The sequence below is a fragment of the Lynx rufus genome, unplaced genomic scaffold (genome assembly GCF_022079265.1).
Source record: "Lynx rufus isolate CCGP_SWC_20201006 ecotype Redwood Valley unplaced genomic scaffold, mLynRuf1.p SCAF_12, whole genome shotgun sequence".
In the NCBI taxonomy this organism is placed as follows: Eukaryota; Metazoa; Chordata; class Mammalia; order Carnivora; family Felidae; genus Lynx; species Lynx rufus.
Window position 1 is genome coordinate 2,473,056 of NW_025814826.1, and position 23,660 is coordinate 2,496,715.

The following is a 23,660-nucleotide window of genomic DNA, read 5'->3' on the forward strand; positions in this document are numbered from 1 at the left end:
TGGAAGAATAAATATTGTTAAAATGTCAATACTATCCATAGCTATCTACACATTCAATGCAATCCCAATCAACACTGCACCAGCATTCTTCTCGAAGCTAGAACAAGCAATCCTAAAATTCATATGCAACCACAAAAGGCACTGAATAGCCAAAATAATTTTGAAGAAGACCAAAGCAGGAGGCATCACAATCCCAGACTTTAGCCTCTACTACAAAGTTGTAATCATCAAGACAGCATGGTATTGGCCCAAAAACAGACACATAGACCAATGGAATAGAATAGAAACCCCAGAATTAGATCCACAAAAGTATGACCAAGTAATCTTTGGCAAAGCAGGAAAGTATCCAATGGAAAAAAGACAGTCTCTTCAACAAATGGTGCTGGGAGAACTGGACAGCAACAGGCAGAAGAATTAAATTAGACCACTTTCTTACACCATTCACAAAAATAAATTCAAAATGGAAAAGGACCTGAATGTGAGACAGGAAACCATCAAAACCCTAGAGGAAAAAGCAGGAAAACACCTCTCTGACCTCAGCCGCAACAATTTCTTACTTGACACATCTCCAAAGGCAAAGAGGAATTAAAAGCAAAAGTGAACTATTGGGACCTCATGAAGGTAAAAAGCTTCTGCACTGCAAAGGAAACAATCAACAAAACTAAAAAGCAACCAACAGAATGGGAAAAGATATTTGCTAATGACATATCAGACAAAGGGCTAATATCCAAAATCTGTAAAGAACTCACCAAACTCCACCCCTGAAAAACAAATAATCCAGTGAAGAAATGGGCAGAAGACATAAATAGACACTTCTCTAAAGAAGACATCCAGATGGCCAACAGACACCTGAAAAGATGTTCAACATCGCTCCTCATCAAGGATATACAAATCAAAACCACACTCAGATACCACCTCATGCCAGTCAGAGTGGCTAAAATGAACAAATCAGGAGACTATAGATGCTGGCGAAGACGTGGAGAAAGAGGAACCCTCTTACACTGTTGGTGGGAATGCAAACTGGTGCAGCCACTCTGGAAAACAGTGTGGAGGTTCCTCAAAAAATTAAAAATGTATCTACCCTATGACCCAGAAATAGCACTGCTAGGAATTTACCCAAGGGATACAGGAGTACTGATGCATAGGGGCACTTGTACCCCAATGTTTATAACAGCACTCTCAACAATAGCCAAATTATGGAAAGAGCCGAAATGTCCATCAACTGATGAATGGATAAAGAAATTGTGGTTTATATACACAATGGAGTACTATGTGGCAATGAGAAAGAATGAAATATAGCCCTTTGTAGCAACGTGGATGGAACTGGAGAGTGTTATGCTAAGTGAAATAAATCATACAGAGAAAGACAGATACCATGTTTTCATTCTTATGTGGATCCTGAGAAACTTAACAGAAGACCATGGGGGAGGGGAAGGGGGAAAAAAAAGTTAGAGAGGGAGGGAGCTAAACCACAAGAGACTCTTAAAAACCAAGAACAAACTGAGGGTTGATGGGACGTGGGAAGGAGGGGAATGTGGGTGATGGGAATTGAGGAGGGCACCTTTTGGGATGAGCACTGGGTGTTGTATGGAAACCAATTTGACAATACATTTCATATTTAAATAAATAAATAAATAAATAAATAAATAATAAAATTATAAATTAAAAAACAAATCTATCTATATTTATTTATTTATTTTACTTATATTTAAGTTAGTTAACATACAGTGTAGTCTTGGCTTCAGGAGTAAAACCCTGTCATTCATCTCTTACATATGACACCCAGTGCTCATCCCAAAAGGTGCCCTCCTTAATGCCCATCACCCATTTTCCCCACCCCCCACCCACTCCCTTCTTTAGCAAGCCCTCAGTTTGTTGTCTGTATTTAAGAGTCTCTTATGGTTTGCCTCATGAATATTTTCATTTTTGGTCCCTGATCAGCCCTTTTTTAGCTGTGTGACCTGCAGAAAATACTGCATAGCTCTGGGTGACCATCCCCTTATCTTTATAGTGAGGATGACAGTAATCAATCTTTGGCTTCACATTTTTTTTTTATTTACATCCAGATTAGCATATAGTGCAACAGTGATTTCAGGAGTAGATTCCTTAGTGCCCCTTACCCGCCTCTATTCAAATCTTGGTCCACTGCTTATTAGCTGTGTACTTTTAGGCAATTAACTTTACTTGTCTTTGCTTCAGAGGATCTTCTATGAGGCATACAGGAGTTAATGAGTTGGAAGGTATCAGGGACATAGGAAGCATAGATTGTTAGCTGTGGTTAGCTCCCTTTAGTTGCCATCATAAGCTGTCATATCATAGTATCATCACTACCAGTTTAGGAGTCTGAGACCTTAGTGTCAGTCCTGGGCCTTTACACTGATCTGCTATACAAATCATGCCGTCTTCACTTCTAAAATGAAGATAATTCTGTATAGTCAGCTTTCTCCCAGGGTAGTTATAAGAATCATATCAAGTCATTTAAGGAAAAGTAATTTATAAAGTGTTCATTTAAATTAATGTATAAAATATAAAGTGTAATAATAAACATAATTATTAAACAGGATTATGATAAACATAATAACAATCTACATTATTATGCTTTCCCTCTCCTAACAGACTAAATTTTTTATCAAGCTAATCCTATTATTTATAACTGTTGGTGTACTAAGTAATTTCTTGTATATAATATGTGCTCAATAAATGTCCTTGAGAAGAATGTAATTGCAATAGTCTAAACTTTGAAATAATATAAAATACTTGGATATTACTTGGTTTTCATGAGAAATGCTACAGACTATTTAGAATATAGTATCAATAACCTATTTGATTTATTTTGACAAAGGTAACCTAGATAATCTTTACTGTTAAAAATTTCACCAAGCTGTAAGTACTATAGCTATATAGTGTATAGACATATACACCATATCACTATAGTGATAGTTTACAACCTTAACGTACATTTATCTTTATGTGTATATAAGTTTTATAAGGCCAAGAATTCAGTTAGTAGATATTATCAGTAATAAACTTGTAAAAGAAGGTATAAACACTTGTACAATTGATTCCTATATTGTTTTTCTTTGGAGATCTGCTTTACAAATGAGAACTATTTTAAAGACAAAAATTGAATATGAAAAAGGCTTCCATTCAGCTGGGTCTGTTTCTCTCTCATATTCTCAACACACATTGACTCACTGTCTCTGATGGAGCTAGAGCTTTGCCATTACCTGCCCTCAAGGAAGCCCACTAAATAGCATCCGGAAAGAGAAAAGCATTAAATGATTGATACCCTATGAATAGAAGAAAATGACTCTATCATTGATGAAAACGAATTTTTATGGGCTTTGTCTTTGTATTAACAAACAACATTTTGTATTTGCTAAGCAGAAAGCCGTTCACAGTAATTATTTAGATAAGTTTAGCACAGATAAGCCTATAGTATAAAATGACTTGAAGTTCTTTTTTATTTTTTATTTTTATTTTTTGACATTTTTATTTATTGTTGAGAGACAGAGAGAGAGTGCAAGCAGGGGAGGAGCAGAGACAGAGGGAGACACAGAGTCCGAAGCAGGCTCCAGGCTCTGAACTGCCAGCACAGAGCCCGACACTGATCCCGAGCCCGCAAACCATAAGATCGTGACTTGAACTGAAATCAGACACTTAACTGAGCCTCCCGGATGCCGCTGAAGTTCTATTTAAAATAAGATACCTAAATTATGAAGTGAGGCTGCTTCTACATGATGAGCTTTTGAGAGCAGTCCGTCCAGTTGCTCCTTGTCCTGATTGTCCCCTAGAGGGCTCAGCACAGTTCTGAACAGTCTCACACCTGGGGAGACATGGAAGTGTGGGTGGATGCAGAGGCGGGTGATGGTAACTAAAAGTCTGTGTTGTAAGCTGACGTGACTAACCTTCAAGGTTGGAGAGTTGACCGTGTAATGGTGTAGTCACAGAGAAATCTCCTTCAGATATGGCATGGTTAGGAATCCTCCAGGGTAACCTGGGAGTGTCACAGTGTGTTGAGTCTGTCATGAGGGTGGTGTCTGCCCAAACAAACCCCTGTTCTACACCCACATCTGTGGGGACCACATGACATCTGAGGCCAGAGACAGGCCGCTCTCAGAAGGACATGTCAGAGGGGCCAACTCTGCTAGAAGCAAGTCAGGAGAAACTAAACTTGGGAGGTTTCTCCCTTCCCCCAGTCAGTCCTTACCAGGACTTGGAATAGTTGCAGAGTCTCAGAGAAAGTTTTCAGGGACACAGTCTCACTTTCTCAGGGTCAAAAATTGTTTTTCCGACTCTGGTTGGGGTAGTGTCTCTCTTACAGGTGGTTGAAGCTCACCTTGGGGTATTATTTTGCTTTTAGCGTATGACACACCTTGCTATGGTTTTGCTCTGGTTGCTATGTGTCATGGTGAGGTGTCTGCTGTCCTTATTTGCCCTAATTTCTTTGTTTGTGTAAGCGAGCTGTGCCATTCAAGAGAACTTATGCTTCCTCTGTAACACACAGTTTTGATCTCGAATTCTTATTCCTTGTATAATTTAAAGCAGTGTCCTTTAACCAGAGTTGCACATTTATCTAGTTTAACTGAGGTCTGTTTTGTTTGAACCTAGACTAAGCTTAGTATTTGCCTGTTTGTGGTAATAATTAAACCTAGGCTTCATGATTTTTGAGGACAATATTTCTTGGTCTTATTTTACTGATTGTTTTATTTTAGCAGTGTCAACCTCAGCTCTTGTGATCACTGTCTTCCCAGATTCCTTTTAATTGCCATTTACTGTGAATCCTTTTGTCTGAATTTCACACGTTTTCAACTGGAATTTCAATTTGGGACATTTTGTAGATCTTAGGAAAACAATTTTCCATCCATTTCATTTACTTTTATCCCTTTCTATTCTCAGTACACTATTCAAATCCTGTAGTATTTCTCCTTGTGAAATCAAAGATTGAACCATTAAAACCTTGTTTACGTATGAACATTGTCTCTTCTGTTGAGCTGATCTACGTTATATATGGTGACCATTACTAGAATTCCTTTTTAACACCTTTTAAAGTATGTTGTTACCTTGTTGCCTTTGTTGATTTTTAGTGATCTGACTCTATTTGCAGATTATTAAATTATTCATGTGAATAGTTACTATGATGTTTATTGATAAAGTGGTTTTTTTTTAATTTTTTAAATGTTTATTTTGAGAGAGAGAGAGAAAGAGAACACAAGCGGGGGTGGGGCAGAGAGAGAGGGAGAAACAGAATCCAAAGTGGGCTCCAGGCTCTGAGCTGTCAGCACAGAGCCTGACTTAAGGCTTGAACCCACAAACCATGAGATCATGACCTGAGCCAAAGTCGGACGCTTAACCACTGAGCCACCCAGGTGCCCTGATAAAGTGTTTTTTTAATCAACTTTTCATCTCAATTTGAGTTTAAAAACTAGAGAACTAGACAAACAACTGCCTAGCTGTTTTTACTGATGTGAAATCAATAAATGCTCAGCCTACCCTGAGCCATGTTCTTCCTCCCAGAGCTCTTCTAAAAATTAGTGTAAGTGAAAACTCAGTCGCCAACTCTGACCCCTTGCTTATCTTGGATATTGGCACTTCTTTTTGTTTCTAAGTTTCCGTGTTCCTTGAAGATGGTTCCCACAGTTGAGGTTTGTGGTTATTGACATCCTAGAGTTGATGTACCTGTGTGTTTAGAAATGTACATATTTCTGATTAAAAATGTTACACCAAAGACTTCTCAATTTCAGTTAAAAAAAAAGGATCATTGTTTTGTTTAAATGACATTAAATTGTATTGAAATGATAGTTGTAAATGGTTTGTTATGGAGAAGATACTATTTTGAAAATTTTCTAGAATAACTTTTTTATAAATCCAAGGTCTTTGAAGAATAATAAATATCATTTTATATAAAGCATTTTAGTATATCAAATACTTTCGTATCCCTTATGCTCTAACATAAATGTTGCTATACTCGTATACAAGACAAAATGGATTCTATTATTTTAGGTGATATAATCAAGATCATTAGTCTCGTAGGGGACAAAACTGAGACTTGAACCCAAATCTCTAGACTCATATTCTTTGTTCTCTCTGCTATCCCACCCTGCTGCTCTGAATAGACAGTTTATACCTAGAAAAAAAAAATGTGAAATAGTGTATTGGATGTTTCTAAAAATGTGTATATTGTTGACTTGTATACTGCAGATGAGATGCATAGGAGGCTTCGTTAATCAAGTGAAGAAAAGTGTTTATCAGATTGCAGTTTTTTCCTGCAGTAATTGAGCTGCAGGCCCAGAACTTACCGTGTAATTTTTACCTCTTTATTCTGCGGCATAGAGTAAGATCTTTATTGTTAATTGGGGGATGAGAAAGCCAAGCTGTTCATGTCAACAAGTTAAAGCAGTAAAACACTATAGCTGTAATGATTGCAAAGCTCCACCAGATGTGATGGAACTCAAAGGAGGAAGTGCTACTTTCCTACAATACAGGCCAAACCAGAAAGCCTCCTTAGAAGGAGTGCTTAGAAGTGCTTCCTGTCACTCATGCCAAGTCCTAATAGCTGAGCAGGTGTTTTGTCAGGGTAAGCTTGAGGTGTATCATAGATACTTGTGTAAATGGTCGAGTGTGTTTTTCTACAGTAGTAATCCTCACGGTGTGGTTGTGGGACCAACAGCATCAGCACTACTTTGGAACTTGTCAAAAATGCCAGCTAAGAGGAACCACCCTAGACCTATTGAATCAGAAACTTTGGAGGTGTGGTTAACAATTTGTGTTTTAACAAGCTTATGGTTCTGATTCATGTTAAGGTTTGAAAATTTCTGTGCTAGAGTCACACTGAGAGATAAAGACCAAAAGATAAAGATTTAAGATTGGCCTGGGAGGAGTAGTGCTGACAAGCATGCAAATACATTCAGGTTTGTATTCAGAAGATGACTTACAGCCAGTGTCAGAATGATCCTTAAAGATAGAGACCAGTCATAACTGAGACTAAGGTATCCAGTTTTCTTTCCAGACTGTGCTATGCACTCAATTCTTTTTTTTTTAATTTTTTTTTAACGTTTATTTATTTTTGAGACAGAGAGAGACAGAGCATGAACGGAGGAAGGGCAGAGAGAGAGGGAGACACAGAATCGGAAGCAGGCTCCAGGCTCTGAGCTGTCAGCACAGAGCCCGATACGGGGCTCGAACTCACGGACCGCGAGATCATGACCTGAGCCGAAGTCGGACGCTTAACCGACTGAGCCACCCAGGCGCCCCTTCAGTCTGTTTCCCTAATTCAAATGTATAACAAGAGCTTTACCCACGATTTCATTAAGTGTATTTTTTGAATTAGATTTTTTTTAAGTTTATTTATTTATTTTGAGATAGAGAAAGAAAGAGCACGAGCAGGGGAGGGGCAGAGAGAGAGGATCCCAAGTAGGCTCGTTGCTGTCTTGCTGTCAGTGTGGAGCCCAGCGTGGGGCTCAAACCCATGAACTATGAGATAAATCATGACCTGAGCCACAGTCAAGAGTCAGACGCTTACCTGAATGAGCCACCCAAAGACACCCCTTTGAATTAGGAATTTTAATGTTATCATTTGTATCACTGTTTTCATGATTTTTCTACTTTTTATTAGAAATTTAGATTTTTTGTTATGTCTCTCCTATTGTAAATGAGTGTAATTAATATTTTATACATAAATGTTTTAGTGTAAATTCTTTATAGTGACTTTATTGAGTAAAACTGTGTGAACATTTCTAAGACCTTTAATTACCCAGTTGTGTATAGAAATGGGTATGTTACAATAACTCAGAGAAAACTTAATTTTTCTAAGATATCCTGTCTTGTATTGGAAAAGTTAGATTAGCTTCTAGAGCCTCTAGAAAATAGTCAGTTTCTAGTAATATACTAGCTACTGTTTTAAAGAATAGCTAGTGTGTGTGTGCCAAGCACTGTATGTAAGTATCTGCATGTGTGCCTTGTATATATGAATATACGTACCTCATCTCACAGTAACACCATTGGGTATGTATAATCCCCATTTTAGATATGAAAAAGTTAAAGTTCAAGACATTGGAGTAATTTGATTAAGACAAAATAGGAAATAAGTGGCAGAGCTAGAATTAAAACCAAGCCAGTGTGACTTCAAACCAGGCTTTTCCCCCTGCTTTGTTCTTTGTATTTTCTGTCAAGTTCTGGCAGGATTTTCATTACCAATAAAAGTGCGGGATCTTTGCCTTGAACATAAAATTTATAACCACTGCTAGAAACATGGTGGTTCTTTCTTTAAGTTGCCATTCCCAGTGACCCTGTGCCTCAAAAAAGGAAATGATACAAGATTTATGGGTTTGCCAAGAGAAGTAGACTTCTGGTTTACAAAGGAAGTTTATTCTCATATTTCATACCACCCTTGTATGAATTCATCTTTAATGTTATTTACTATACTATTCACTTTCAAACAAATAAATTGCTCCTCAATGTTGTGTATATTGGGATAAAAGGAGAATTAGACAAACTGTATTCTGGGAATTTAAAAACAGCACACACAATTATAAATATCAGTGTTCCACTTCAGCGTTTTTTTATCAGTTTCTTGGTCTGATTTGGGTTGGAAGCTAGAAGAAAGGGATTTGAACACAGGAGATAAATCTTGTCAAATAAAAAACTGGAAAATAAAGTATAAGCCTGAAATTTCTTATTCCTGAACTTGGCTTAATTCTTCAGCTTAGAGAAATTTCTTGCGACTTGTGTTTTTAAATTTTTCTTAAAGTAAATCTGATTTTTGGTGGAGAGAAAGAGTGCCCATTCACTCTTTAAATGAGTAAGAAGGTGGGCAGGATATTTTGCTATTTTAAAAAATTCATAATAACGATAATTAACATTGTCTTGTCACTAACTTGGATTTAGTGCCCATGTGCTGGTGTAGGTGTCTACAGCAGGGAGCATGGGTGGTGCTTAAGCTTGTGAAGTTAGCCCTAGAAGTCACTGGGGCATAGTAGCCCCTTTCAAATCCAATTAATCAATCAATTGATCAAAAAGCATTTACTAATGACAGTATGTGGTTTATTGTTTATCCTGAAAATCAGAATTCTCACACAGCTTCGTGGAACTTTCTGCAGTAACAAAAGTGTTCTTTTTGATGCTGTCCAGTATGGTAGTCACTTGCCACACTGAAAATACTAGAAATGTGGCTCAGACAATTTAGGAATTGCATTTTAAAATTTATTTTATTTTATTTAAATTTGATTAGCTACAAGGGCCAGTGGCTTTATAGGCACAGGTGTAGAAAGTGGGTCTAAATGTTCTGTTATCACCAGACCTTTGTGCAGTTAAAGTCCTTCCATTGCAGCTTGTCACACTGCCCAACACTTGATAGCTGTGAACAGGAAGTATAATCTCCTACAGTCCCACCTAAATTTCATGCTTTTTTTAAAAGTTTATTTATTTGTTTTTGAGAGAGAGAGCATGAGCTGGGGAAGGGCAGAGAGAGAGGGAGACAGAATCCCAGACAGGCTCCTTGTTGTCAGCACTGAGCCAGCCAGAAGCAGGGCTTGAACTCATGAACTGGGAGATCATGACCTGAGGCGAAACCAATATCGGAAGCTCAACCGCCTGAGGCACCCTGGGGCCCCATTTCATGCTTTCTTGTCAGCCTGATCTAATCCTGTGGGCTAGGCTAACCAGCTCCTGTTGATACGGGTCACATCCCTTTCTCGTGCTTTGATTCCTCCAGGAATAATGGCAACACCTTTCTTGCCATTGTCGAAGGGGTGAGTCCCACTCTTGTTCCAGAGAGGTAGCTTCGTATCTTGGAAAAACAATAGACTAGCTTTAAAGCCAGTTTGTTTGTTTTTCAGCCCTGGAATGGACCAGTGGTATAGAAATGATTGTTACTTAGCCTCCTCTGAAGATTGGGGTAGTCGTATTTACCCTGTACAGTGAAGGCTGAGAGACCTGAGGACTAAGTAAGAATTTAGGCTAGCGTTATAAGACCCAGCAGAATCTAAGCAGCGAGTATCAATAGCAAATAAGGCATTATGCAAATAAACATGTGAGCAGGTAACGGAGAAGTAATATTTGCTGCTAGTGGCCTGTAATTCTCATTAATCTTTAGGAAGAGAAAGAAAACAGGCCTTGGAAATGACACTAAATAACCCTAGTCTTGGCTGCACAGTAGACAGTGACTAATGTGAAGTGACTGAAGATGAGACTCAGAGCCACAGAAGCAGCAGCAGCACTGACAGCCTCACCCACTGAGCCCTTATGGGTGTGAAGTTCATTCATTTCATTCTTACAAGAAATCTGTGGAGTACCTTTAGCTCCTGTTAATACTCTCATTTCATAGAAGCGGAGTCACAGACTGAATTTGTCCACAGTCACACAGCTAGTAAGTGGCAAAGCCAGGATTTAAATCTAAGATGTCTTAGATCCAAAACCTGTTATCTTCCTTTCACATCACTCTGTGCCATGCAGTGGACTTGCATGGGCCTGGATCCTTCCCCTTAGAGCTTTCATTTTTCCAAGCCCTTATTTTAAATTTGTACAGTTCCCAGAATCCCACTTTAAAGCTCATGGAACTCAGTTATATTAGATCTGATTATCTATGTAAAAGGCACATTCACTTCTTTATATATACATCTGATAAATAGGAATAAAAAATATTTTTCCATTAGTTTAGAAAACATCTGTTGGGTTCCATGCAGATGTTAGGTACTGTTTGGCACTAAAAAACAAAGATAAAAATGAAACAGCTGAGATATTCTAGTAGTTGAGGGTTTCATTGTAGAGACAGACACAAGCAAACCAGTGTGAAAAGCACTCTCAGAGCACAGAGAAAAGAACAGCTTCTCCTGTGAGAAAGATTGACATTCATTCAAAAAACATTGTTTTGTTTTCGTTATTGTTGAACCAGCCCATCAAGACTTCTCACAGAGACAGCATTTTAAATTTTTTTTTTTTTTTAACGTTTATTTATTTTTGGGACAGAGAGAGACAGAGCATGAACGGGGGAGGGGCAGAGAGAGAGGGAGACACAGAATCGGAAGCAGGCTCCAGGCTCCGAGCCATCAGCCCAGAGCCTGACGCGGGGCTCGAACTCACGGAGTGCGAGATCGTGACCTGGCTGAAGTCGGACACTTAACCGACTGCGCCACCCAGGCGCCCCCAGAGACAGCATTTTAGAAGGGTCTTAATTAATATGGAGAAGTCTGTCCTTTGCCTCCGTGCAGAAGCCAGTGTTCCTTCTATTGTAGCACGAAGAGTGTTTTACTGCACTTACCGTTTCCTGGTGTATGGCCCTACATACACCCTTAAGCCCTCTTAACTCCTCATGTCATGACCCGGCCTCTCCTCCAGGTGGTGGAAGAAAGACTGTACAGTGGCCAGGTTTGGGCCTGGGGTGGGTGAGGCTTAGAGTTGAGACTAAACTGTAAACAAAATTGATTGGTTTATCCCAAGCATGTCTTCAGTGAAAAGAAAAATTAAACCTACATTATGTTTTTCTTGCAACTATAGTTCCTAGTCCAACCTTGTTCGCTAGCTAGCCATTAAAATAAGGAGGGAAAGAAGAGGAAATTCTGTTTGTCTTTGTTTTCTTCGGGTCACTGCATTAATCCCATTAATCCACTTTGCTCCCACCACAGATTTGCATGAATTCTTCCTACATGGTAAACAAGCAAATTTATGTTATTTTATGGTTTGGAATAGAGAGTTTGCTTTTTAAGGGAATTGTGTATCAGTCACAATCATCCTTATCAGCATGTTCAGTGCAAAGCACAGTTTTTATGTAATCGGGTGCTAGAGGCAAAAAATCTGAGAACACATAACTAGTGGGAAAATAAAAAGAAACATTGATCACAAACCTCAGACTTCCTGAAAAGTTGTTTACAGGGTATTTCACACTTTGTCAGTGTTGATATTGATAGAACTGTGAACCTTTGAAATTATAGAAAATGAAAAGATTTTTCATTTTATTTTCCTTCTCTGGTCCCAATGACATTTAAAAACAAAAGTATTGTTTCCTGTTTACTTGAGTTCTATATAGAACAGTCTCAGGTGAGGAGAAGTGGAAATGGTTCTTATGTAAAACATATGTGTTTGAGCAGCCATTTCTATTTTCAGAAAACATTTTGACAAATTGTCATTTTTATTATACATACAGTATTCTCTATTAAAAAGAAAAAGACATTTACACCAGAAACCTTAGTACTTGGACTCCACTGAAGACTGTTACTTTCTAGTTTTTGTGTGTTTCATTTGTGTGTGTAACTCTCCCATATTTTAGTCCATTCTGCCACAATTTCAGGGATGCTCTGAGAGTTTATTGGAAAGTAAATGCATACTCTTCAAATTCCTTAAACAGAAAAATCAGTGGGAGCCCAGTGTCATGATAATGTTCACTGGTGTCATTCATTGTATATGTGATTTATCAAGTGAGGATTAACACTTAGGTTTGTTTTTATTTTCAGTTTGATATTTAGAAATACTAGTTAAATATAGTGCAATATTAATCTCAATACATACATACTCTGTAAACGTTTTTTAGTTGTCCCATAACATTTGTGGCAGACACATCAAGAGGTGATTGTAAGGTCTACAGCAGCTAATATTGGATTGCAGTATAAAACAAAATTGGGGGCACCTGGTGGCTCAGTCGATTCAGTGCAGGACTCTATTTTGGCTCAGGCCATGATCCCAGGGTCATGGAATCAAGCCCCAAGTCGGGCTTCATGCTAAGCATGGATCCTGCTTAGGATTCTCTCTCTCCCGCTGCTCCTCTCCCCCACTTGCTCACATGCTCTCTCTCCCTTTCTCTCTCTCTCTCTCTCTCTCTCTCTCTCTCTCTCTCTCAAATTTAAAAAAAAAAATTAAAAAACAAGTCAAGAGGTCATACTACCTAGAGAAATACTGATGGAATCATAGATATAGATACTGAAAAGTTCTAACTTCTTCCTACTAGTAAAGGAAATTGAACGTGTAAATTTTTTTGCAGAGACTCAGTGATGTGGCAATGAGATATATTTGCTCACCACATTGGAATTAAATTGTGGTCATTGCCACTGGGCAGCCTCTGGGAGCCTCCGTGCCTCTCTTTGCACTTTTGCCCTCATTGACCCACGACGGCCCTTACCTGGCTCCCTCTCCTGGGAAGCCTTCCCTAACCCCAGTGGGCTTACTTAGTATCCTGTCTGAGTTGGCATGTCCTAACTCAGGAACACCCTTTTCCTTTGCAGTAAAACCATCCACTCAGCCTTCTTTCTTACCTCTGACTGGATTCCTAGCTCCCTAGCCTACTACCTGGCACATGAAATGCATTCAGTAAAAAGAGTGGAATGAACCAAATGGACCTAGATAAGAGTTTTAAGGTCTTTCCTATATCAACTAGCCTTCCAAATATATTTTACAAGGTGTGTTATTATTTGAATTAATTTCCCAGACCCTCAGAGTAACATCTGTAACTAAAATTTCAGACCTCCCATTTTATGGTAAATCATTTTAAACCTTATTCAGATTCCCTAATTCAGAAATTTTCATCCTATGGATCTAGTTAGATTATGCTTACCTGTATAGTTATTTTTGCAAGGTAAAGGGTACTTATGAGTATATGAGAAATTTGAACAAGACTTCAAGTATGTTTACCTTAGAGAATCAATTATTTTCAAATCTTAGTACTATTTGTAAAGAAGCAAGTGATATGCTAGTAAAAAATTAGTCATGTCTGCTCATAGATGCAGAAAACAGATTGGTGGTTTCCGGAGGCAGGGTGGTAGGGGCAGGAAACATGAATGAAGGGGGTCAAAAGGCACAAATTTCCAGTAATAAAACAAGTCTTGGAGATGTAATGTACATCATGGTGACTATAGTTAATAATATTGTATATTTGAACGTTGCTAAGAGAGTTGACTTTAAAAGTTCTCATCACAAAAAAAACAATTTTGTAACTATATATGGTGAGGGATGTTAACTAGACTTACTGTGATGATCATTTCACAGTATATACAAATCCTGACTCATTTTGTACACCTAAAACAATATAACATGATATATCAATTATACCCCAATAATGAAAAATAGTTCTATCTATTTCAGAAGACTTTCCAAAACTTTCTCTTTTCTAAGGACTATGGTTTTAATTTGTAATTTGAAGTAATGAACTAAATTTCCTTACAAATCCTTTCTCTCCTAGACTTAATTCAGTTTGACTAACTTGAATCAAGAAGAATTTTACTAATGTGTACAGTCAACATTTTTGTTTTATGTATTATTAAATAAACATTTGTGTCATCATTAGTATAAATGCTCCCCCTATTTTCTTGCAGAAGATACGGGACTGGATGAGCTGGCCACGTGCTGTAATAGCATGGCCTGAGTTCTTGTCTCTCTCAGAGCCCCACAGCTGGGCCAAAGAACCTTTATTTCTGCCTTGGGTTTTCCTTCTTTTAAGCAAAGCTAACAATGTTTGAAATACATATGTAAGTGCTTTTTGAAAACATAAAATTACTCAGCCACATTTCAAAATAGAGGTTTTTTTTTTTTTTGCTAAATCTTTAGTGATTCGTTTAATTATAAAAGAAGTCCAGATTTATAGTTACCAGGTAAATCTTTTTTAATGATTTTAAAAAGTTCTTGAAACTTTTAAAAATCTGCCTGTTTAGTAGGACACTGCATATTATCATCTCCATCCCTGGGAATCTTGAAGATCTGACTTTGGGTCAGCCACCAAGGTAGAGGGCTGAGTGAGTAAACAGAAATGCTGTGATATTGCAAAATGATACACAATTAAGAACAATACCACTTTTTCCAACTGCATCACTTTAATGTTTATTTTTGTTAGTTGCATATATCAGCAAGCTCCATTTGAAACTAAAAGAGTTCTATTTTTTATTGCTAAAAAGGATTCCTATCAAGTCAACCTTACTACGAATCACAAAATTTCAAAGTTAATTTTTTTATCAAGAATATGTTTTGAGGGGCACCTAGGTGCCTTAGTCAGTAAAGTATCCAACTCTTGATTTTGGCTCAGGTCATGATCTCACGGTTCATGGGATCAAGCTCCGTGGCAGATTCTGTGCTGACAGCGTGGAGTCTGCTTGGGATTCTCTCTCTCTCTGTGTCTCTCTGCCTTTCTCTCTCTGTTCCTTCCCCCATGCACTTGCACATACATGCGCACTCTCTCTCTCAGAATAAACTTTTAAAAAAAGAATATGTTTTGAATATTTTTATGTAGAACTGAATGTTAAATATTAAAATTAGGATAAGGGAACTATTAGCATTAAAGAGGCCTATGTTCCTATTGGGTAAATATTAAAATATGGAGTGTTAAACTAATAGCTAATAAAAATACTAGCTTTATAATAGTGATTAGCAAGGAATTTGGAACCTTTAAGAGGCCCTTAAATAAGGGCCTCTTCTATTTATGTGCCCATAAATAAGAAGGAAATGGAGTAAAGTAAGCAAAAACACCAAGAATGTAATGCTTGAGATCATGGGTATATTTGTACAGTTTTCTAATGTAGTTGTATTGAGGGCAAGCCAAATACATTAATTGTTTTTATTCATTTTGATGCAATAATCCTGCATCTTGCATGAGTTTATTCACTTTGTCAACAAGAGATCAGAAAAATGGGTCCTTTTAGGGTTTGCATTGTGTGTGTGAATTATGCCACCTTGTAGATTAATTACTCATAATTAACCATGTGGTCCTACCCAGGAGACAAGGAATATCTAATGCTATCGAAATCAGTGAATTAACCTTCTTTTGAAATAGTGCTTATATTAAGTAAGGAAGATATCCTTTTTTGGATTTGAGCTACATAGAAAAAATAGAAGGTTGAACTCATTAAAATAGCTTTGAAAATTGTAGTGATTATTGGTATCAGAGAAGAAAGGCTAAAGTAAGCTTTCACTTAGTTGGAGTGGTTTGCTGTTTTTAATTCAGTTTAACCTTAACGGCCTTAAACAAGACTGAATTGAGCAGAAAATAGTTCTAATATTGGTAATGTTTTGTTTTTTAGAGAGAGAGTGCGCATGAGCTGGGGAGAGGGGCAGAGGGAGAAAGAGAGAATCTTAAGCAGGCTCCACACTCAGCACAGAGCCCTACGCAGGGCTTGATCCCATGGCCCTGGGATCATGACCTGAACCGAAATCGAGAATTGAACACTGAACCAACTGAACTACTCAAGCGCCCCTAATATTGGTAATGTTTACCTGTAAACTGAAAGGTTCTAAATAGAAAAACTTTATCCAGCACGTTCTTCTTCTTAACTTAGTTATTAAAATAATATTACTTTATCATATTTTTTTAAATTAACTTGAAAGCAAAAGCTGGAAGTTTGTGACATCTTTCATCCATCTGGCTGTGTGAAGCATATTTGCATTTGTACCCAGACAGTGCAAGACACTGTACCCCACCCCCACCCTCTGATTTTCTTACAGCCTCTTCTTACTGTCTCTGTCTCTGTTCCTCCCTTCCTCCTGTCTCTTTTTGCATGTATGTGTCTAGCTCTGTCTCTGTCTCTCCTTCTCTCACAATTTCTTCTTAACTTCTGAGTTACCATACCTATAGCCTATAGGCTTAAAACCTCACTATTACAAATTTATTTTTGGATAGAGTTTGTGGGAATAGACTGGACCCCTAAACCTTAGCAAGCACCAGTGTCTTCTGTATTGCTTTAGGGATTGTTTTTCACTCAGCAGAATTCCTTGGAGATTTATCCATGTTGTCATGTGTATCAGTGGTTCCTTCCTTTTTATTGCTGAATAGTACTGTGGTATGGATGGATTTAACAGTTTGCTTAACCATTCATACCCATTGATGATATTTAGGTTTCCAGTCGGGGCTGTTATGAATACAGCTGCTACAGACATGCCTACATAGGTTTTTATATAAACATAAGTTTGCATCTCTCTGCAATAAATGCCCAAGAGTGCACTGAGTTGTATGGTAATTGCAAGTTTAGCGTTTTTAAAAATTGCCAACCTTTCTCTGATTGGCTATATAATATAGCTTTACATTCCCAGCAGCAATGTTTGAGCAATTCAGTTTCTCTATATTCTCATCTGCTTTCAATGGTGTCACTATGTTTTGTCTTAACCATTTTGATAGTATAGGGGTACTATATAAGTCTGGTTTTAATGTGTGTTTTCTTAATAGCTAATGACATTTAACATCTTTTGATGTGCTAATTTGCCATTCTTATATCTTCGGTGAATTGTCTGTTAGTGACAGCTGTCCATGTTTTATTTGATTGTTCATTTTTTCACTGTGGAGTTTTCAGATTTCTTTATATATTCTAGGTCATAGTCCTTCTTTGGATATGTGATTTGCAAATATTTTACCTCTGTAGGTTCTCTCTTTGTCCTCTTAAAAAGGTCTTGCTCAAAGCAAAAGATTTTAGCTTTGATGAAGTTCAGTTTTGTAATTTTTTTTTTCTTTTTATGGGTAAAAATTTTTTTTTTATCTCAAGTCTAAGTACACTTTGCCTAGCCTGGGTACTGAAGATTTTCTCCTATGTTTTTCTAAAAGTGTTATGGCTTTATTGTTTACATTTATGTTCATGATCCATTTTGAGTTAAATTTTATATGAAGTTTGAGACTTAGTTTGAAGCTCATACTTTTTTTGACTATGAATATCCACAGTCTACTTCTTTTATTGTATTGCTTTGGCACTGTTGTGAAAAATCAGTTGGGCAGATCTGTATATGTATCTGTATACTTACATATAGTATAGCGTGGGGTATATTTAATAGGTTCTCTATAATGTTCTATTGATCTATGTCTATTCCTCCAACAATATCATAGAGTAGTGATTATTGTAACTATATAGTAAGTCTTGAAAGTAAAGAGAGTAATTCCTCCCACTCTATTCTTCTTTTTCAAAATTGTTTTAGATGTCCTAGTTCCTTTGCCTTTCCATATAAATTTTTTTTCCAACTTTGTTAAGGTATGTGGGTAATAAAAATTGTATATATTTAAGGTGTATACATGGTGATTTGATATACATTGTTAAATAACTACCACAATCAAACTAATTATATATCTTTTATCACACTCGGATGGCTACCAAATTATTGCTCTTAAGGGGAAATATGAGTAGTGATCTTCTATTCTGCCACCTTGCTAATGTCCTATATAAATTTGAGAGTAAGCTAATGTACATCTGCAAAAAATCTTGCTGGAGTTTCAATGGGAATTGTTCTAAACCTATGTATCCTTTTGGGGAGAATTGGCATCTTTATGATATTGAGTCTTTCGAGCCACTAAAAGTGGCTCGAGTCTCTATGAGATCCTTGATTTATTTTATCAGTGTTTTATAGCTTCACACAAGTAATATATATGTTTATTAGATTTACATGAAATGTTTTTTGTCATTATTTGCATTTTTATATGAATTATATTTTCAATTTTGGTGTCCACGTGCTCATTGATAGTATATAGAAACACATTTTTTATATGCTGTAATCTTGCTGAACACACTTATTCTAGAGTTTTTCTGTCGATTGCTCTCTTGTAATTTTCTACACAAGCAATCATGTCATTTGCAGATAGGGAATGATTTATTTCTTCCTTTCTGTTCTGTATGTCATTCCCCTACCCCTGTCTTGCCTCATTGCACTGGCAAGAACTTCCAGCCCTCTGAATAAAAGTGGTGAGAGCAGGCGAGCCAGTGGCCCACTGCTGCACAGGAAAGTCAGCTGGTCCCTCTGGAAACTGTGTTCCAGGTACACTGCATGGGAGGCACACAGTGGAGTGCCATGGAAGGGTGAGGACCCCACTGGCGTGGGCTGCATGCAAGCCTGCCCTCCAGAACTGCCTGGACTCTCAGGTTCCCTAACATGGCCCCCTTCTCCAACACACTCTACTACTCTGCAGGAGCGGCAGTCTGCAGGTTGGCTCAGAATTCATACGCTAGGGTGAGAGTTGCCAGGTTGTGGTAGTAGTCATAGCCATGTAGCCAAACTGCATCCATTATCACCTGCCATGCCATCTTCTCTTCTGGGCCCTTCCAGTGTCCCAAGGCATAGGTAGGGAGGTGGAGGTAGATGATGGGCTCAGTGAGCAGCAAGGGGACAAACGTCAAGTGGGTCCTGGAGTCCCCAGGCCTTGGCCATCTGGGGGCCTGGGGGCACTTGAATTCTATGGGCCTAAGAGGATCTGCAACATTAACCCGGCACAGCAGAAGTCAGTGGAGTATAAATTTTGCTCCTTTACCTTTGGTAAAGGTGACCTCATATGCCCTTGGGAGTCTCCTTCCCTCAATTTGTAAAATGTAAATAATTGTCATGACCTCTTTTTTTTCCATTTCCCTTATTCTTTGTAGAAAATGCTGTGAAAAGTATTCAATGGCCTATGTATGAAGAAAGAACATAGGCCCCTTTTTAACAACAAAAAAAAAGAAAAGAAAAAATAGAATGAATATTCTTGCCTTGTTTCCCTTCTTAGATGGAAAGCATTTACTCCATCACTATTAATTATAATGCTAGCTGAGGGAGTACTCTATTTCTAGTTTTCTGACTTTTTGGTTATAAATCAGTGTTCAATGTTGTAAAATAGTTTTTCTGCTTCTACTGAAGAAATATAAGACTTTTTTTCATTTTTAATGTGGTCGAGGTGATTTTCAAATATCAAATGAGACTTGAATCCCTGGAGTTAACCCCTTTGTCATGTTGTATGATCCTTACATTTACTTCTGAATTCTATTTACTAGTATTTCATTAAGGATTTTTCATCTGTATTCCTGAGGTATGTTGGTCTGTGGTTTTTCTTTTTCCTTTTCCTCCTTTTCCTCTCCCTCCTCCTCTTCCTCATCCTTCTCCTTCTTCTGTACTGTCTTTATCTGGTTTTCTTATTAGAGTAGTACTATTTTTATAAGGTGAATTGGGCAGTGTTTCCTCCTCTTCTGTGGTGTCTTCATAGTCTATAGTGATATCCTCTGTTTCATTCTTGATTTTGGTGATTATATCTTCTCTGTTCTTTCCTTTTGAAAAGATAGTATAAAATTGGTGTTAATTCTTCTTTGCACATTTGGTAAAATTCTCCAGTGGAACTGTCTGGACCTGGAGTTATCTTTCTGGGACTTTTTAAATTACATATTTATATATGTAATAAAAGATATATACATATCTTTATTATTTATAGGTCTGTTCAAATCATCTGTTTCATTTTGGTTGAGTTATGGTAGTTTGTGCTTTCGAGGAATTGGTCCATTTCATTTAAGTTATTGATAATTTCATATATATAGCAGTTAATAGTAATCTCATACTAGTTTTGTGATGTCTTCATAGTCTGTAGTGATATCCTCTGTTTCATTCTTGATTTTGGTGATTATATCTTCTCTGTTCTTTCCTTTGTCAGTTAATTTTATTAATCATATCAAAAAGTCAACTCTTCATTGCATTTTTTTCTATTATTCTTAATTTCATCTATTTCTGTTCTTATTTATTTCCTTCTATCCACTCTGGGTTTATTTTGTCTTTTTTTTTTCATATAAGCTCATTTTTTTCAGAGCTTAGCTTACTGATTTGAGATTTTTCCTCTTCTCTAATGTAAGCTTTAAGTGCTATAAAAATTTCCTCTCAGTATTGCTTTAGTTGTTTCATACAAAATTTGGTATATTAAAGTTACATTTTCACTCAGTTAAATGTTTTATTTTATTATTTTTTAAAATTTTCCTTGGCACTTCCTCTTTGACCCATGGATGACTTAGAAGTGTGTTGTTTTTATTACTGTTTGTTATTTTATTTCTTTATTTCTTAGTTCTCTTTTCTTTCTGTTGATTTTTAGTTTACTGTGTTTCAGTTCTTTTAAATTCATTCAGGTTTGTCTTATGGCCTATAATATGGTTTTTCTTGGAATATGTTTTATGGGCTCAGTAAAAGAATGTGTATTTTCGCTGTTGTTGGGTGGAATGCTCTATAAATGTCTATCAGATCCTGTTGATTGATGGTATTTTTTACTCTTTGGTATCTTTACAGACATTCTGTCCAGTTGTTTTATCAGATGTTGAGAGACAGCTGTGTGGTCTGTATTTCTAATTGTGGATTTGTCATTTTTCCTTTCAGTTTTATCAGTTTTTACTTTATGTATTTTGAGTCTACATTGTTTGGTGCATATTAAGATGGCTGTGTCTTCTTGGCAGACTTACCTTTTTATTATTATGTAATGTTCCTCTGGTCGCATAATTTTCTTTGCTCTAAAACTGACTTCATCTGATACCCTGCTATATTTTCATATTTTTCTTAATGTTTATGTGATATATTTTCCCCATCCTTCAACCTGTATCTTTATATTTGAAGTGAATTTTTTGTAGACAGCATATAGATGGATCATAATTTTTAATCCAGTTTGCTAATCCTTGTCTTTGACCTAGTTTATTTAGATCATTTATACTTAGTGTAAATATTGATATGTTAAGACATAGGTCTACCTTTTTACTTTTCGTATTCTTCATGTTGTTCTCTTTATTTTCATTTCTGTTTTTTTTTTTTTCTGGCTTCATATGGGTTATCTAAACAATTTTTAGAATTTTCTTTTGATCTATATATAATTTTTTTGTATGTATCTTTCTTACAGCTATTTTATTGATTGCTCTAGGCATTATATTTTATACATATAACTTACCACAGTCTACTGGGTCAACATTTTGCCAGTTTTTATGAAGTATATAATAAACCTTATCTCTTATATCCTTTTAACTCTTCTTAATTAGAATATAATTTTTTAAAAATATTGGTTTTGCATGCATTTAGAACTATGTCAGACATTGTTATAATTTTTGCTTCAACTATAAATACAATTTTGAAAACCCTGCAGGAGTAGGAAAGCCTATTGTACTTACCTGTATCTTTCCATTTTTATTTCTTCCTTCCCACAGATCTTGAGGTTCTGTTCATTGTTTTTTAATTCTGGTTTTGTTATTATTATTGTTATTGTTGTTGTTGTCCACATTAATTTCTATTTTTATCTTCAAGTTCACTGATTTCTTTCTGTTTCCTCCATTCTGCCATTGAACCCACTGAGTTTTTATTTTCACTATTTTATTAATTGGTTCTAAAATTTCCATTGTAAAAATACCTATTTTTTGCTGAGACTTTCTATCTTTTCATTTGTCTCATGTGTGTTCATAATTGCTTACTGAAGCATGTTTATAATGGCTGCTTTAGAATCTTTGTCAGATAATTCTAAAACTGTTTCGGTGTCATTTCAGCATTGCCATGTATTATGTTTTTTTCTTTTGAGATTTTTTTCCTTGTTTTTAGTATAAGAAATAACTTTAGATGGTAACCTGTACATCGAGGTATTATGATATGAGAATCTGGATCTTATTTAAACCTGTTTTAGGGGAATTTTTCTGACACTGCTCTGAGAAGAAAAGTGGAGGGAGCTGGAGGTGGGGGGCTTATTTCTGCCAAGTGGAGGTAAAAGTCTAAATTCTCTTCTTGATCCCCATTGATACTTGAAGGGTGAAGAATTCATTGTTACTGCTGAGCAGATGTGAGTTCCAGCTTCCTGCTAGACCTCAGCTGACATAACCCTTGCTGGGAGGGCCAGGGGTGCTGTTTCCCACATGGTTTCCACTGATAACACTGGAGGAAAGTGTGAGGATAGAGGGTAGCTACAGTACCACTGGGTGGAGTTGAAAGTCCTGACACTCTGCTGGGCCTACTCTGACTGTACACCAGAGGGGCAGGGAAGGGTACTTGTTACTGATGTCAGGTGGGAGTGGAAGTCCAGACCCCCAGGTGGTCTCCACTGTCATAGTGTGTGTGTGTGTGTGTGTGTGTGTGTGTGTGTGTGTGTTGCAGGTGCGGGGATTGATCAGGGAAGGCTATTATAAGCCTGCAGGGATGGAAGTCCCAACACTCTATCCTGCCTTCTCTCACACTACCCCAACTGGGCTTTAGAGACTTTTTATTACAGCCTGATGAGGGTGCAAGTCAGGGCTCCCCACTCATCCTTTTCTCATGTGTGTGGTAGTGAGCCACAGGTCTTCTGTGATGTTTGCCTAGAATAGAACAGTCATTTTCTAAAAGTTTTTTGTCTCACCAGGCTGCCCCTTCCCTGACCTTTGGTTGGAGAGAATAAGCTTTTGCAGGGGCTTTTTTATCTGTACGCATCATTGTATTAGGTTGCCACCTTCTTCAGTTTGAAGTCTGGGATATAAGAGACAAACAGAAAACCCAGAAGCTCACCAGTATGTTGTTCCTTAGGTCCCAAGGTCTCTAGGGCCTAGCTGGCATGCCTTCTTCCCACCTCTCAGTATCTTCTTATGTTTAGTTGATATCTAATGTCAGGCATTTTAGTTGTGCTTAATGGGATAAATTAGAGAAAAAGATGTCTGCTCCTAAATGGAGTGGAAGTGGAAGTCCTAAATTTTCCTTGATGTGTAGCAGCATTACCTCTTTTGAGGAATGAGCGTTGACGAGTCTTCTCAAATCTGGTATTTGAATGGAACCAGGAAAATTTTGTCTTTTATGTTCCCAGACTCCTTTTCTACTTAAACATGAGGCATTTCTGTGACTGTGCTCCATTTGATAGTGAAGGTAGAAGCTTCTTTGGGACTTGATGTCATGTTCTTTGAAAGATTAGAGCCACCAAAATGTCTAAAGGTTTTATTTATAAATAACATTTCTTTTAATGTCTGGGCAGTTCTTTGAGCCTGTTGATAGTCTTTGCTTACTCC

General features: G+C 37.2%; 1 protein-coding gene across 2 annotated transcripts in view; it reads left to right on the plus strand.

The window, feature by feature from the left end:
- SPIDR (scaffold protein involved in DNA repair) overlaps positions 1-23,660 on the plus strand; it is a 501,036-nt gene that overhangs the window by 333,135 nt on the left and 144,241 nt on the right. The window lies entirely within an intron of this gene.